The sequence below is a fragment of the Syngnathoides biaculeatus genome, chromosome 20, assembly GCF_019802595.1.
Source record: "Syngnathoides biaculeatus isolate LvHL_M chromosome 20, ASM1980259v1, whole genome shotgun sequence".
NCBI classification, from domain to species: domain Eukaryota; kingdom Metazoa; phylum Chordata; class Actinopteri; order Syngnathiformes; family Syngnathidae; genus Syngnathoides; species Syngnathoides biaculeatus.
Genome location: NC_084659.1, coordinates 12,229,205 through 12,246,968, shown reverse-complemented (window position 1 = coordinate 12,246,968; position 17,764 = coordinate 12,229,205). Strand labels below are relative to the sequence as shown.

General features: G+C 41.4%; 1 protein-coding gene and 4 non-coding genes across 5 annotated transcripts in view; 1 reads left to right on the top strand and 4 right to left on the bottom strand.

Moving 5' to 3' along the window:
* LOC133493903 (zinc finger protein 239-like) overlaps positions 1-17,764 on the bottom strand; it is a 163,754-nt gene that overhangs the window by 77,816 nt on the left and 68,174 nt on the right. The window lies entirely within an intron of this gene.
* trnav-uac (transfer RNA valine (anticodon UAC)) lies at positions 3,585-3,657 on the bottom strand. The gene has a single exon. It is a non-coding gene; the product is annotated as a tRNA-Val (tRNA).
* trnar-acg (transfer RNA arginine (anticodon ACG)) lies at positions 10,729-10,801 on the bottom strand. The gene has a single exon. It is a non-coding gene; the product is annotated as a tRNA-Arg (tRNA).
* On the top strand, positions 11,508-11,580 carry trnav-uac (transfer RNA valine (anticodon UAC)). Its single transcript has one exon. It is a non-coding gene; the product is annotated as a tRNA-Val (tRNA).
* Positions 16,975-17,046, bottom strand: trnac-gca (transfer RNA cysteine (anticodon GCA)). Its single transcript has one exon. It is a non-coding gene; the product is annotated as a tRNA-Cys (tRNA).

Sequence of the window (17,764 nt, the reverse complement as noted above, 5' to 3'; positions counted from 1 at the left end):
CCAAAGTTTTTGTCATAAACTGCATGAATTCAGGGTTTTGATCATTTCAATGGGGAAAAAAAACTCCCCTCAAAAATGGGGAGAAAATTTGCCCACATCCTCCTCCTGACTTGTAAGACAAATACTGTGCAAGCTTTGTTTGCACGAATTCACCATTCGGGCATGTCTGTGACTTGCAGTGGTTTGCCAACGATACAAAGGACCGGCCGTAGTTTTGAGCTTAAACCTCTACTGAAGCTGTGTTGTCCACTGGCTCTGTGTCGTAACGGTAGCGTGTCTGACTCCAGATCAGAAGATTGTTTGTTCAAATCACATCAGGGTCATTTCTTCGGCATTCTGAATAGATATCAAAGGTTCTGCTTAAATTCTCATCCCCTTCCACAGGAAAAGACATATCACGGGTTTGGAGTTGACTCCTCGAGCATTTGTATGACTTCTGCTTTTGGCAGGAAGGTTCATGTTGGGTCCTGAGGTGGACAGTCGAAGTTATTGGGAGAAAATCCAAATGTCCACTTGTCTCCATTTGTCATCTTCAAATTTCACCATTGAGGTTTTGTATTCATGTAACAGTCCTCAACATTCACATTTCACAACTGGAACGAATGATGAATATGGAAATTGTTACAAAACTAACAGGGAGCAGGAAGACATGGGGGTAAAGCTCAGTGGTTTAGGCATTTGACTGCAGATCAAGAGGTCTCCAGTTTCACCTCTGGATACCCCTGCCCTTTTGTTCAGAGACCTGCAGGAATTAAGGGGTTGTGATCATCTCATGGGAAAAAAGCCTCCCCCTCAAAGATGGAAGGACAATTCCCCACTCGTGACTTGAAGGAAAAATACAGTGCAAAGCTTTTTTGACACTGATTCACTGGTCGGGCAATGTCAGAGACATGTCTTGATTGCCAATTATATCCCCTACTATTGAGTTTATTTAATGGTTGTGATGCTGTTGTGCTCTAATAGAACACGATTTGAAGCGCATTTTTTTTATTTGATCTCTGTCTTATTCTTTTTTGTTTTCTTTTCACGTCATTGTGTTTTAAAAATGTCCATTGTAGAGGGAAAATGCCATTGAATTGTTGGAAAGATCTGAGAAACACAGAAGTAGGGGTGCGTGCTTTTATTTTGAAGCCACACTTATCGTATGTAGCAGGAAGAAATACTTCCTCTTGTTTGTGAGATTCCTGGTGGAAGGGACACATTTTGTTCTCCTCCACTTGTTTTCATTGTTTTGTTGTAGAATGTGAATATCAGTTAGTTTAAAACGTTTGCAAAGCGGGTGTCGTCACGGAGCCACGGTGTTCCATGTGTTTCATTAATTTCAAACATAAACTCGCGAGCTGGAGAAGTGGAGACGTCGAGGTCCGTGTGCATCATTAGTAGGTGGCCATGTGTTTTGTGTGGTGTGAATGAATATCAGCAGAAGCCGCGTGGTGACCATGTTCCTGATGTTGATGAGTTTTGAGAGTAAATCTGAAGAGAAATCTATGAATATCTGTGAATATGTCTCCTTTATAATACAGCAATGTGAGTTAATGCAAGTTTTTTCCCATTCTTTTCATCTGTTGCAATGTAAATCAGATGTTATTTGCTTTTGTGATGTATTTCCTCTTGTTTGTGAGACTCCAGAGTGGAAGCTTTTTGAGAGTAATGGTGAAGAGAAATATGTTAACATCTCTGAATCTGTCTCTTTTATAATACAGGGCGAAGATTAAACCTGGTTGAGACCAGCCAATGTGCGTGTCGTCTCATGATCTCAAAAAAAAAAAAATAAAAACGCAGAAACCAGACATACACAGGCATGGGGAGAACATGAGACTCTCTAAAAAGTGAGTGCTGTGACTGGAAACTGTGGACCTCAGAAACGTGAGTTCAATGATTTTAACAATTGCGGTAACCGTTCTGCCCTCACCTCTCCTTTGGCTTGCCTGGTCTTGTGCAATAACGATTCTCATTGTTTTCCTCCTGTTACAAGATCCCCCAGAAAAAAAAAAAAAAAAAAAAATTCAGAGCCCCGCCAGAGTACACCTCAATGTAACATTGTGTATAGAACATAATGTAATCCTAATAAAACATTAAGGAAGCAACAAAGAAATGAAATGTTGCTCAATTTACAATAAATAATACTGCCAGAGGGCAAACATGCAGTAAAGGGCAGGTGCGTTTACACAATTAAATCAAAACCAGACAAGAAAGAAAGTCACTGATGGTGTCGTGGTACGCACACCCGACTTTGGTGTGGGCAGCGTAGGTTTGATTCCTGCTCAGTGACGGTGTCAATTATGTCCCCTGTGACTGACTGGCTACCAGCTCACAGTGTGTACTGTCTTTTGTGTGGTGTTAGCTGGGATGGGCTCCAGCACTCCTGTGACCGTTGTGGGGATAAGTGGCGAAGAAAATGGATGGATCATTCATACACATATTTGGGAGAGCAAAACCGGAACTCCTTTTATTTTCACACATCCACACTTTTTCACCCCATTCAGAGTGAGAGCATCCACAAATCCTGACTAGATCCACTATGAAGAATAAACCCACAGTGCATTGCACATTTCACATGCCAGTAAAGTGTATCCCTTTCCCGGCCAACAGAAGCCAATATTCTCCCCGGGGGCCCAGCGGTTCAGAACCACAAACGAAAAAGAGTTGGCTTGATCTCTGCGTGGGTTTTGTCCGACCATTCTGGTTTCCTTCCATGCCATGAAACATCAATGGTAGATTAATTTTTTTGTATTTTTTTTCTTAATTTAAAATTAAGAGTTATCATCATCATCTTCCTTTTTTCCCTTTTTAAGTAGTCGCTGATTTATTAATTAAAGATCAAAAAACTTCAACCGGGAATGAAAGGAGATGTAAATGAGTGCTCAGTGCTGTACATGAATGGCTTTAACTCTGAAACCCGGATATTAAAGATTATCTAGAAAAAATTCAAACTAAGTTCCTTAAACGCTGAAATGAAATGGCACAATTTTCAAATGATCCTACTTTGCCTGACGATGGCAGTTGGGGCTCGCAGGTATGGGACTTGGGGGTGAAGTACAAGTCTGCAGCCGACTCTCTCACAGTGCACGAGGACCAGGAAAACTCGAAACGGGAGGGAAAAGCAATTGAGTGTCCAGGCAGCTTTTTGCCACTAAGATTTTGTTGTTTTTTGTGTCTCAACACTAATTCCTCTTGATTGTTGTTTTGATTTCTGTTTTTCGCCTGACTTTAAATTTCCAAGAAAGTCAGACCTCAAAACTTGTTCTTCTGAATGAGAATTAATGATTCTTTTCTGAAATAGAGTTTCCCTGTATTTTTTTTTGCAGTCACAACAAAGTTTTTCCAGTACAGCAGTTATCCTGTGCTTCCTTCCTGTTTACCTTCCTCCAATCAATGTTTTTTTGTTCCTCCTTCCCTTCCTTGTTCCAATGTTTTTTTTTTCCTTCTTAACTTTGTCACATGATTTATCATTGTTTTTCTTCCTCAATTCATTCTTTTGCTCTCCTCCCACCTTGTTTCCTTCCTTCCTCATTTTTTGTGTTCCCGCCTTCTTTTCTTCCTTCTGAAACAGCTCTCTTGCGAGCAAGCAACGAAACACTGCATGTTTCCACCCGGTCTCGAACCAGGGTCCTTTTGCGTGTAAGGCCAACGTGATAACCACTACACTATGGAAACAACTGCACTGGGCGTTGAACTCACTGACTGATGTTATATCTCGGTGTCCACTTTCACGCTGTCATAAAAACACCTGACTTTTGTTTATGTCACCATATTGCCAGTCAAACAAAGCATTGTTCAATGCTAAGTCCGTTGAGACGAAACAAAAATACGTCTTATAGCATGTCACCCAGAGTTTGTCCGATCCCGTTGAACATTAAGGTGGTGATAATAAATGAAGGAACATGGAAACATTAGAGACACTTAGCATAGAGAATCCATATTTAATGCTGAAATCGATGTTCATGAATCTACAGAATTGTCAATCTTGATCATCACTTAATGAAACAAGAGAATTTAAGAATTTGCCTGTCACGACCCGGAGACGAACTTAGCCTGTGCCAATGAAAGCACCGCATCCTCGACGATCTGACGAGGCCTTCCCAAAATGGGGCAGTCCTGGATCATGAAATCTTCTCACTGCAGCCAACAACTTTATACAGACAACTTTTGTGGCAGTTTCCACAAATCTGTGATCGCGGAGTGGTTAGTTCTCTGTTTTGTTGCCACGCAATCCTTGTTCAATTCCGGATTACAGCAGGTATGAAGCCCCTCAGTCGCCTTTTTTGATGGGTGTGGGACAGTGAAAATTGTATACATGGGTTTGCAGAAGGTGTGGCTTTTACATAGGGTTAGTGGTGCAATGGATAAAGCGCATGACCGTGGATCAGAAGATTGTAGGTTCATCTCCTGGCTACCTCGGTTTGTTTTTTGCATGTGCTATCAAAACCAGTTCAGAATGATGTTTTAGGTATGTTCGCCTTAAATGTCTTCTTTGAAGGTTAAATCACAAATATATGTATATATTTTTTCTTGATACCATATATATATTATAAACCACATCTGCCATTTTAAAGTAATTATATAGCAGAGATGGATTAACAGGGGAAGAAACGTGCTCAGTTTTGCGTGACTGGCAAGAATTCCAAACTGTGCCAATTACTTTAAATCGGCATGTTTTGCAACAGCATTAGATACAAAAGTGTCGTGAGCCAGAGGCTGAAACCAGATGCGGTGCCAACTATTTTTTCCTACGGCCATTGGGCAGAACTAAATCTCGCTGCTGCAATGATGCAGCAGTGAAGTAGTAGGGGAAAAAAACACATAGTCCTTTTCAGTACTCTCATCTATATGACAAGTCAACAGATTTTGTGTGCGGCGTGTTATATAACTATTTTAACAAGGGGAGAACTCTATATAGGAAGGTTGTGCCATGTCACTAAAACATATAGGCGTACATAATGCTCAAAAAATACTCGCACAGCCGGAATGGCATGATTTTAAGCCATGACTGCATAAAAAGACACTCCTTTGAAATACCGTCACTTGGAGCCAGTGGCCAATCTGTCTGTTTTCCAGCTGCTATTTGGCTCCTATTCTTCATCACAATCAGTTTTGGACAACTCTGTCTTTGCCCTTTACGCACTGTCGTTATGAGTCCATATAGGTGATATTTGTATAACATCTGAGAGGTTGTACCGGAACAATCAGACCGTTGTGTCCCTTTAGAGATATCACGCGACCGGCAACGATGGACAACAGTTTGCTGACAAGAAAGAGACAAAAAAGTAGCTGTGTCCACCTGGTTTCCAACCAAGATCTTTCGCATGTGAGGCCAACACGATAACCACTATGGCAACTGCTACTGCACTTATGACCATAGACAAACGAGGACTAATTGACAAAGATAGATAAAAATGATAATCATGACCGAGTACAAAAGAAACAGCATCAAAACTCCGATCGACACATCCAGGAGAAACAAGTCATCAGGTTTTCATGAAGACACTTGGAAAGAGAAGAATCATCTTTTTTGTCATGAACATGCATGCATGTGCACAAAACTTCTTCTGCAAGTCTTCTGCATTTAAATCATCAAAGTGAACACGCACACACACACGAAAAACACTGCAGCAGGTGACGACAGAAGCAAGCAGGGAGCAGTTCAGGGGATCGATGTCTTGCTCAAGGACACCACAGCCGTGAGTTTGGGTGATGGATTGGCTGTGGTCTTGATCCGAGGTCCCCATGATGCCAGGTGGTTCTATGATTCTAAAAACATTGTCAAGTGCTACCTCTTATGGCTCGTTGTTCTAGGGGTATGTTTCTCGCTTTGGGTGTGAGAGGTCCCGGGTTCAAACCCCGGACGAGCCTGTATAAAAGGTCTTCCTTGACAATTTCTAGTTGTTGCATGGTCTATACGTTCATGCAACCCCCCGCCACTGGTCGAACACGTCAAACAGAGTTCTTAAAAAGTACAATTTGGGGAAGGGAAAAAAAAAAAAATTCCTGCCACTCCTGCATGTATAATCTCTACATTGAAACCAACTCCTCACAAAAGCATCAAATCTCCACGGTCTATATAATGGCACTGTTATTGTTGTCATCAACACCACGCTCCTCCCGACACATCGACTTCCGCCTGTGTGCATTCTGGCTTGAACGTTGTTATTTTTGTTTTGTTTGCTCAATGGCGGGAGGTGTAATAGCTCGGCGCATCATCGACTCGCTGTTACACTTGCTTTGTTGGCTCAGAGCACACAACACTTCCTGGTTACTATTTATGGCGATCCTCGCGTGCAGAGCCCCCTGCTGCCGCCGTCGGTCGTTGTGAGAGGCTGACAGCTTGAAAAGTAAAATTTGGGGGAAAAATGTCTGGCCATGCTTGCTGTAAAATCTCTATATCGAAACCAACTCCTCAGAAAAGCATCAAATCGCCGTGGTCCATATAATAGGACTGTTATTGTTTGTCCTTAGGGCCACGCCCCCTCTATAACACGTCACGTATTGGATGTGTGTATTTGGACTCAAGCGCACAGGCTTGAACATTGTCCATCGTGCTATTTTTGTTTTGTTTGTAATTAATTTTTCACAAAAATCGGCTACAAAATGCCAGCTAGTGGACGGTCCCTGTTCGGTGAAATGTATCAGTTAGCAATGGGGGGACAGAACAGGAAACACTGCAGGTGTGGCAAACATTGATTGGCTGTCAGTTTTCCAGCCAGGCTCATTGGAATGTCTGAGCGAGAGAGGAATTTCGATAATACTTTTCCAATTTAGAGATGTTTCTCAGGGAAATCTGCGGATAATAGCATTAAAAGAAATACTGAACCCTCATCTACTAACTTTTAATGTGTGCTCCCATTCCTAATAGTTTCGACAAAGTCTTCCTTTAAGTCCCTCCTATTCAGGACATTAACAAGCGTTGATGGCATTTTCCAAAGTTGACAAACACATTCCACAAGCTTCCATGATGGTGCATCTCAATAAATGATAAATAAATTCCCGGGAAATCATTGTAAGAGTCTCCTCGTTAGTATAGTGGACAGTATCTCTGCCTGTCACGCGAAAGACTGGGGTTCGATTCCCTGACAGGGAGATAGTTAATAATATCCTTTGCTTCTCGTCAGGCTCTTCTTTGCGGAAAGGCAAGCGAGCAGCTTTGTTACCAAACAGGGACCCACGTGGATCAAAAGAATATCACAACACCACTTCTACAGAACTGAAATTGTTGCTCATGTGTCGTTTGTTAGTAGGACCAGCAAATTGCTTCACTCGCCGAATTTGCGTCCGGGACAACAGTCGCCTGAAAGTGCAAAATGTAACAAATTGCAAAACATTTTAACCTTCCAGAAAACATAAAGCAAACAAGAAAATAATTAAAATTACAAGAACAACACGAAGAAAGCTAGCTGAGGTATTTCTACATTCCTGTGTTTGGTGGGTGACAGAGGAGATGACGCGGCCCTCCAAGGCTGTAAAGCTTTTTGGGATGAGAGTAGCTCAAGGCACAAAGTGGCTCTTTGGTCTAGAGTTAAGATTCTCGCTTTGGATGTGAGAAGTCCTGGGTTCAACTCCCGGACGATCCCTGCTATGCAGTCTGTCGTGGCTCAGTGTGCTCTAAAATCTCACCTTGCTGTCTTTCTCAAGGTAGCCTGTGTAGTAAGTAAAGGGTCCATTTTTGTTTAGGGTGTCATCCAAATGATCATTGAGTTCTGTGATTATGTGCTTCATTGTTGGTGATGACTTGTGAAGTCATCCGCTCTTTTGTGTTGGTTGTTGTTCTTGGGGAACACTTCTTAAGGAGAGCAGGACTGAAAGAGGTCCTGGGTTGAAATTCCCGACAAGCTCCCTTTGGAAATGTCAACGGCCAGGAATCCTTTGCCACGATCAAACAGTGGCCAGCATGACAAGTGATCATCTTTTTCATTTCTGTGGGCCTTGTTCTTGTGGTATGCTTTTCAATTACTTGTGACCTTGAGAACTACAGTTTTCAAGTCCCAGAAAAAACCTTTTGCCCAAATTTCCATGAGCTGATCAGGGTTTCGTCAGCTTCACCTTTTTGTTTACTACAAAAGGTCAAGGCTTCTTTACCGTCTAGTTCAATCAATCATTTCATATAGACACAAAATTATTGGGAAACAAGGCATGCATAACTTTGTGTATTTCGGGACCAGTACTAATTTATAACTTTTGCCCACTGGAGCCTTTTTGAATAGAGCTCGTGCACGTGACGTAACAATTTGCATGGCGCCAAATTGCCAGTCAAATCAAGCTGCGCTGCCAATTTTTCTCAATTGGTATTGTTATTACTTTTGATCCCAAAAATTAACATTTAATAAAAGCTTCTTGACCACTACGATTCTCACTGGCAAACTTGTTTGTGAGCCCATTACTTGAAGAATTTCAAACTGGGGAGAAAAATAGATTCTCAACAGTGTGTTTTCTCATGAGTCATTTGCTCTTACTCGCTAAAGTTTTCCCACACAGAACATTTCCATTGATTTTTATCAGTATGACATCACATTTGGACTTTTTAATCATATCATCATCAGAGTGAGGACAAAGTGACCCAATCTCATCTCTATCTGATCGTGGAGTGAAGAGGCCGTCTGCTTGTGATCATCCACAGTGCCCAAATTTGAAATTTTTCACTTTGGCCTTGTCGCTTGGGTCATTTCTTGTTTTGTTTTTTCCAGAATTTTTGTTTTGAGGGATTCCAATAGATAAAATATATTTGAATTCTTTTTAATGGGGAAAATGGATTTGACGTATAAGCAAATGGAGCCAGCCTCACTGTTGGATGTACATTTTATTCACAATCACAAATACATTTTACCACCAAAAGTAAGATTCCTCCCAATCTGTTTTAAACAATCATTCACTGAATTGATATTGACACCACTAAAGCATTGGGCAAAAAGCATGCATGCTCAAGAAAATTTATATTATTAGGACATTTTGTATCAACAAAGTCAAAAAAAAAAAGCATTGGTATAGCTGGTCTGGGAAAAGCAATGTACCATATTATGAAATGGGAGTAATTGGTCATTTTATACATCATTGCTCTCAGATAGAACCTCCTCACCTTCAAAATTAAAACTTTTCAAGAAATTAAATGAAAAAAACACCTTCTTAAGCTCAGCTTTCTAAACACCTCTTTGTAAAAGTTGGTAGTGTTTCATATATTGTTGCATCGCATGAACAACAGCCCATACCCCGAAATGTTGTTGCCTCATACATTTACTGTGCTTTTTTGTTTCAAGCAAATTTATGGAATGGGATGAGCAGAATGTCATCCTAAAAATGACACAAACACTGCAGGGTAAGGATCCCATCCTTGCAAGCCTCACGCAAGAAAGGTTGTCACCGGTCATCAACAAAATATATGCAGACATTTCCACTCAAGGCAGCTTCATACTCTGAAAAGGAGCCTGGGAACACCCTGAACTGGTTGCCAGCCAATCGCAGGGCACATGGAGACAAACAGCCACAGTCGCAATCACACCTCGAGGCAATTTAGAGTGTCCAATTAATGTTGCATGTTTTGGGAATATGGGAGGAAACTTGAGTGACAGGAAAGAAAAACACACACACACACACACACACACACACACACACACACACACACACACACACACACACACACAAGCTGGTATTGAATCCGGGTTCTCAGAAATGTGAGACCAACGCTTTACAGCGGTGCCCACGTGCCGCCCAATTCATACATATTTGTCTGAATTTCCATACTTTTTAAATTTTGTTACGAATATTATTGAAATCACAGGACAGTTATTGCAGTGTTAATATTTAATTGAAGAATATACTCATGACTCTAATTGTTCATGAATTAGAGTTTCAATGTTTATTTATGAAATAAAATAATAGGATGATGTGGGGAGTGACATGAATGTTGCTTTTCATCACTATCCAAAAGCGGTTGGGATGGTATTCTAGATCAAATATTAATGAATATTTTTAGGAATGCAGTAAAATGTTGAGATGATTCACTTGATTATGATAATGCAGATCAAATCTTTCAGTTTCACTGGTGCTGGCTGAGCATCCTGCAGGGTTTCAGGCTTGTTGCCATGGTGACAGATTTAGAAAGACAACCTTGGCAGCCTTCAACATCCGTGATTGTATAGTGGTTAGTACTGTGCGTTATGGCCGCAGCAACCCTGGTTCGAATCCGAGTCACGGCAGTTCTGTTAAGTTAATTTTTTTAGTCCTTATGGTTGATATTTGCATGAATCCCTTTAGAATTACAAAAATAAATGAACTAAAGACAATTATGGAAGTAATTCATTGCCATCACAGTAAATTCTAGCATGGAATTTTTTTAACACTGTAATCCAATGTAAAAAACTCAACGTGTGTATGTGTATGTAATTTATTTGTGTGATAGAGGCAAATAAGTATTAGAACACCTGTCTATCAGCGAGAATTCTGACTCTCAAAGACCTGTTAGACCGCCTTAAAAAGTCCACTTCCACTCCATGTATTATCCTGAATCAGATGCACCTGTGTGAGGTCGTTTGCTGCAGAAAGACATATTTCATGATTCAATTGATGCATCTCTGCTATATAATTACTTTAAAAAGGCAGATGTGGTTGATAAAGGAGTTCTCGAGGTATCAAGAAAAAATATATATATTTGTGACCTAACCTTCAAAGAAGACATTTCAGGTGAACATACCTAAAACATCATTCTGAACTGGCTTTGATACCACATGCAAAATACACAACCAAGCTAGCCAGGAGTTGAACCTAGAATCTTCTGATCCGTAGTCAGACGCGTTATCCATTGCGCCACTAGCCCTTCAGAAAACTGCACCTTCTGCAAACCCAAGTATATAATTTTCACTGTCCTACACCCGCCAAATAACAGCATCAAAAAAGGCGACTGAGGGGCTTTATACCTGCTGTGACCCGGAATTGAACAAGGATTGCGTGGCAACAAAGCAGAGAAGGAACCACTACGCGATCACAGCTTTGTGCAAACTTGAAAGGCTTGAAAGTTGGATGTATAAAGCTGTTGGCTGCAGTTAGAATGCTTAACGATCCAGGACTGACCCAATCTCGGGAATGCCAAATCAGATCGTCTAGTTGTGAGAATGCGGTGATTTCATTGGCACAGGCCAAGTTCGTCTCCGGGTTGTAACAGGCAAATTCTTCAACTTGTTTCGTCAAGTGATGATCAAGATTGACAATTCTGTAGATTAACCTGTTTTACTGGCAAAAACATCGACTTCAGTATTATTTATAGATACTCTATGCCAAGTGTCTCTAATGTTTCCATGTACCTTCATTTATTATCACCTTCTAAATGTTTAACGGGATCGGACAAACTCTGGGTGTCGTGCTATAAGACGTATTTTTGTTTCGTCTCAACGGACTTAGCATTGAACAATGCTTTGTTTGACTGGCAATATGGTGACGTAAACAAAAGTCACATGTTTTTATGACAGCGTGAAAGTGGACAAGAGATATAACATGAGTGCCTTAGTTCAATGCCTAGTGCAGTTGTTTCCATAGTGTAGTGGTTATCACGTTTGCCTTACACGCAAAAGGTCCCCGGTTCGAGACCGGGTGGAAACAGGAAGGGTTTTGTTGCTTCCTCGTAAGAGAGCTGTTGTTGGATGGAAGAAAAGGAGGGAACACAACAAAATGAGGACGGAAGGGAACAGGAAATGACGAAGAGAGGAAAAACGGAAGGAAGAAAAGAAAAGAAAAAAGGAAGGAAGCAAAGAATGAATTGAGGAAGAAAAACAAGGATAAAATGATGGGAAAATGGTTGGAAGGAAGGAGGGTAAAAACTGGAACAAGGAAGGGAAGGGAAGAAAGCAAACAATGATTGGAGGAAGGAAGGAAGGACGAGGCAAACGAGATCACTGCTGCAATGCAAACTACCATGTTGTTTGATTGCAAAAAAAAAAACAAAACAAACTATTTCAGAAAAAAAAATCCTTTCATTCTCATTCAGAAGAAACAAGTGTTCAGGTCTGACTTTCCTTGGAAATTTGAATTCAAGCGAAAAACAAAAATCAAAACAAAACTCAAGAGGAATTAGTGTTGAGACACAAAATTTTCTTCTTCTTTTTTTCCTTCGGTTTGTCCCGTGAGGTGTCGCCACAACGTGTCATCTTTCTCCATTTAAGCCCATCTCATACATCTCCCTCTCTAACCCCAAATGCCTTCATGTTTTCCCTCACAACATCCCATCAACCTTTTCTTTGGTCTTCCTCTCAATCTTTTGCCTGGCAGCTCCATCCTAAGCACCCTTCTACCAACATACTCACTCTCTGAACATGTCCAAAACATCAAAATCTGCTCGCTCTTTCTCACCTGGTCTCCAAAACATCCAACTTTGGCTGTCCCTCTAATGAGCTCATTTCTAATCGTATCCATTCTACTCACACCAAGCGAGAACCTCAGCATCTTCATTTCTGCTACCTCAAGTTCTGCTTCCTGTTTTTTCTTCGGGGCCACCGTCTCGAATCCGTACGCCATGGCTGGCCTCACCACTGTTTTATAAATTTTGACCTTCATCCTGACGGATACTCTTCTGTCACATAGAACACCAGACACCTTCCGCCAACCGTTCCACACCGCTTGGACCCATTTCTTCACTTCTTTGCCACAGTTTGCATTGCTCTGTATTGTTGACCCATTTGAAGTCGTCCACCTTCGCTATCTCTTCTCCCTGGAGCTTCACTCTTCCTCCTCCGCCCCTCTCATTCACGCACATATATTCAGTTTTACTTCGGCTAATCTTCATTCCTCTCCTTTCCAGTGCGTACCTCCTCTTCCCATCAACTCCATGATAAAATAATTTAAACACTGCACCTAAACTTCAAGCCTTACTCCCGTTCCAGTTGCTCTCTTGGATGCACAATATATCAACCTTTCTCCTAATCATCATGTCAACTAACTCCTGAGCTTTTCCTGTCATCGTCCCAACATTCAAAGTCCCTACAGACAGCTGTAGGTCTTGTGCATTCCCCTTCTTCTTCTTCTGACTAAGCCGCTTCCCTTCACTTTTTTGTCTTCAAACTACATTATCTGAATTTCTACCTATGCCTTGTAGATTAACATTTCCCGGTGTGGGTGTAGGAAGCCCGGGCCACGACCTAACTGTTGTAGAATTCTCATGATGAAGCTCATATATGTTTGGCACAGTTTTACACCGGATGCCCTTCCTGACGGAACCCTCTGAATTTATCCGGGCTTGGGACCGGCCGACAGGTAGCACAGTAATATGCTGCCCAATGGGCTGCAGATAATCAAAAAGAAGCAATCAAATAACCAAAGTCAGCCTACCTACTCTATGTTAAAGTTAAGGTCAAATGAAAGCAATCACAAAAAACACAGTCAGCACATAAGGTACATAAATCACATACTACCTGTGTTAAAAATATAAAGGGTATGGCGATTTAAAGGATACGTGGATGGAGGGGATTCAAATCACAATGGCCATCACTAGTAGTTCAAGGTTGAATCGACGATTGATGTTTGGTCCTCGTTGTATACTCGACGTAGGCAAAACGTGAGCGTGGGAGGATAACTTGGAGCGAGCAGCTTCGATGCGAACGATAGAGCACCAATTTGGGTACTGAGATAAGACTTGTTAAATTTCTCAAGTCCTCACGGTCCTCGTTGTATAAGTTATGAAGTTACTCACGTTCGACGTTTCTTCAACATCCACAAATTGATCACAAACGCATATTGTTGTTAACGAGCTAAGGTAAGGAATACGAGGCTGATAAGCAAGTTTTTCTTGGGGTTTCCACTCGCCCAACTTCTTTCAACCGTTCAACCGGATAATAAGGTTTAAATGGTGTTTTAGTCTTTTAAAGTGGTGATGGGAGAATTGTGTCGGCGTTTGAAACCGTTCCCAGCTAATTTGGTGACTCAAATCCAGACCAAACTCAACGGTCAGAGATGAAGCGCGTTAAAAACAAAAAGATAAAATATTAGTGGCAAAAAGCTGCCTGGCCACTCACTTTGCTTTTCCTTTTCTTTCTCTTGGTTTCCTGGTCCTCTTGCACTTGAAAGAGTCTGGCTGCAGACCTCAACCTCTTAGACACCCCCCCACCTCCACCTCACATCTCAAGTCCCATCCTGCAGACCCCCAACTGCCATCATCAGCCAGGGAACAATTTGAAAATTGTGTCCATTTCTGTTTCAGTGTTTAAAGAATTTAGTGGAATATTTACGAGATAATCTTTAATTTCCAGTTTCAGCATTAAAGCCATTCATGTACACCACTGCACACTTCATTTACACACTCCTTTCATTCCTGTTGAAGTGTTTCTTTTATTAATAAATCAACGACGACTTAAAAAGGGAAGAAGGGTAGAGGATGAGGATGAGGATGAGGATGATGATGATGATGACTCTTCAATCAATCTACCATTGATTTTTTGATGCCGTGGAAGGAAACCAGAGTGGCCGGAGAAAACCCACACGGAGATCATGCCAACTCTTTTTTGATTGTGGTTCTGAACCGCTGGTCCCCCGGGGAGAATATCGGATTCCGTTGCCTGGGAAAGGGACACACGACTGGCATGTTAACTGTGCAATGCATTGTGGGTTTATTCTTCATAGTCGGTCTTGTCAGGATTTGTGGATGCTCTCACTCTGAATGGGGTGAAAAAGGAGTTCCGGTTTTGGTCTCCCAATTATGTGTATGAACGATCCATCCACTTTCTAAGCCACTTGTCCCCACAACGGTCACAGGAGTGCTGGAGCCCATCCCAGCTAACACCACACAAAAGACACTATGACCTGGTTGCCAGTCAGTCACAGGGGACATAATTGACACCATCACTGAGCAGGAATCAAACCTACGCTGCCCACACCAAAGTCAGGTGTGCGTACCACGACACCATCAGTGACTTTATTCTTGTCTGGTTTTTTATTGTATTAATTGTGTAAAACGCACCTGCTCCCTACTGCATGTTTGCCCTCTGGCAGTTGTGGCAAATTTTATTTTCCTGAGGGAATCCATTTTATACTTGTGTGAATTCAAATGTCTGAGTTTTCTGGTTTGTGGTACTTTACAAACTATCCTGTAACAGAAATCTATATTTTTCAATTTCAATTTTACATTCATAGTGTTGAAGATACCGAGGTCTTTGAACCTGGGACCTCTTGCACCCGAAGCAAGAAGCATGGTTCTGCCTCGACTAACAAGACACAAGATGTACCTATTGACATTTTTTTTTTTTTATCATGCCACTCGACTAGGATTGGACAACCCGTGGCTCTCGTGTCACATGTAGTGTTTTAGCACCACCCTAGTGAAAATGAATCCCAAACAATGAATGTATTATTTTTCGTAAATCGAGCAACCGTTCTTTCTTTTGCAGTTTCCTGAATGTTTTATTTGGATTACATTAGATTGTTTTATATACAATGTTACATAGGTGTTTACTCTGGGGGGCTCTGAATTTATTTATTTATTTATTTTTTCTGGGGAGCTTGTAACAGGAAACAATTGAGAATTTTTGCACAAGACCAACAAGCCAAAGGAGAGATGTTTTTGTCACAGGGTATACCACATGACATGTCATCCAGGAGTTGAAGCCACGACGTCTCGGACCGTAAGCAAGAATCATACCCCAAGACCAATGAGCCACAAACCTTCATTGTTGACACCATTTTTAGAATCATGGTACGGTTCTGAGGTCCAAGATTCATTCCCAGCCCTACCTGTGGAGAGTTTTTATGTTCTCCCCGTGCCTGTCTATTGTTTCTGCGTTGTGTATTTTTTTTGGATGATGAATGAGAAGACACACACATTGGCTGGTCTCAACCTGGTTTAATCTACTCTGTATTATAAAAGAGACAGATTCAGAGATGTTAACAGATTTCACTTCACAATTACTCTCAAACTCTGACACTCAGGAGTCCATCAAACAAGAGGAAATATATCACAAAAACAAATAACATCTGATTTACATTGCAGCAGATGAAAACAATATGAAAAAACCTGCATAAACTCGCATAGCTGTATTATAAAGGAGACACATTCACGGATGTTCATAGATTTCTCTTCACAATTACTCTCAAAACTCTTACACTCAGGAATCTCACAAACAAGAGGAAATATATCACAAAACAAATAACATCTGATTTACATTGCAACAGATGAAAAGAATATGAAAAAACTTGCATAAACTCGCTTAGCTGTTTTATAAAGGAGACACATTCATGGATGTTCATAGATTCCATTTGGGAATTACTCTCAAAACTCTGCAACATCAACAACACGGTCACCACGCGGCTTTTGCTGACACTCATTCACACCGCACAAAGAACATGGCCACTGACTAATGACGCACACGGACCTCGACATCTCCACTTCTCTAGCTAGCGAGTTTATGTTTGAAATTAATGAAACACATTAAACACCCTGCCTCTGTGACTAAACCTGCTTTGCAAATGTTTTAAACTAACTAATTTTCACATTCTACAACAAAACAATGAAAATGAGTGGAGGAGAACAAAAAGTGTGCCTTCCACCAGGAATCTCACAAACAAGAGGAAGTATTTCTTCCCGCCACACTATAAGTGTGGCTTCAAAATAAAGCACGCAGCCTACTTTCTGTGTTTCTCAGATCTTCCAACAATTCAACTGCATTTTCCCCTACAACGAACATTTTTAACACACAATGATGTTGAAAAGAACAAAAAAGAATAAATGAAAGTGCTGCCTTTCAAAATAAAACCGCCCTTCCACATCCTGTTCCTATTATAGCACAATAGCATCAAACCACTACATAAACTCAATAGTCGGGTATATAATTGGCAACCAAAACAAGTCCCTGACATGGCCGACCAGTGAATCAGTGTCAAAAAAAGGTTGCACTGTATTTGTCATTCAAGTCAGGAGTGGGCAATTTTCTTCCATCTTTGAGGGGAGGATTTTTTTGCTCATGAGATGACCAAAACCCTAAATTCATGCCATCTCTGAACATAGCAGGAAGAAGGGGGCATCCAGAGTTGAACTGGAGACCTCTTGATCTGCAGTCAAATGCTCTACCACTGAGCTACACCCCCATGTCTTCATGCTACCACTTAGTTCTGTAGACAATTCAATATTCATCATCTGTTCCAGTCGTGAAATGTGTACAATTGAGAACTGTTAGATCAAAGGATTTGTGCCTACCCGCTGCAATAGATCATTTTAGTCTAATACCTGATTGCGAGTAATGTTTTACTTCTGACACTCACGTCTCCTGTAGAATGCAGCCCTATGGGGGCACAAACCAGTGCAATATGTAGGCCGGTCCCAAGCCCGGATAAATGCAGAGGGTTGCGTCAGGAAGGGCATCCGGCGTAAAAACTGTGCCAAACAAATATGAGTGTTCATCTAAAGAATCCCATACCGGATCGGTCGTGGCCCGGGTTAACAACGCCCGCCCCCCGGCACTGCTAACCTGCAGGGCGTCGGTGGAAATTCAGCTACTGTGGGTCAAAGACAAAGAAGAGGAGGAAAGCTGATCCATTGTCAGAAGAAAAAGAGGAATGCACAGAGCCTACAACTGAGTGTAGGGACTTTGAATGTTGGGACTATGACAGGAAAAGCTCAGGAGTTGGTTGACATGATGATTAGGAGAAAGGTTGTTATTCTCTGCATCCAAGAGAGCAGGTGGAATGGTAGTAAGGCTAGAAGTTTAGGAGCAGGGTTTAAATTATTCTACCACAGAGTAGATGGGAAGAGAAATGGAGTAGGGGTAGAGTTGAAAGAGAAATTCTGGAAGGAACTAGATGAAGT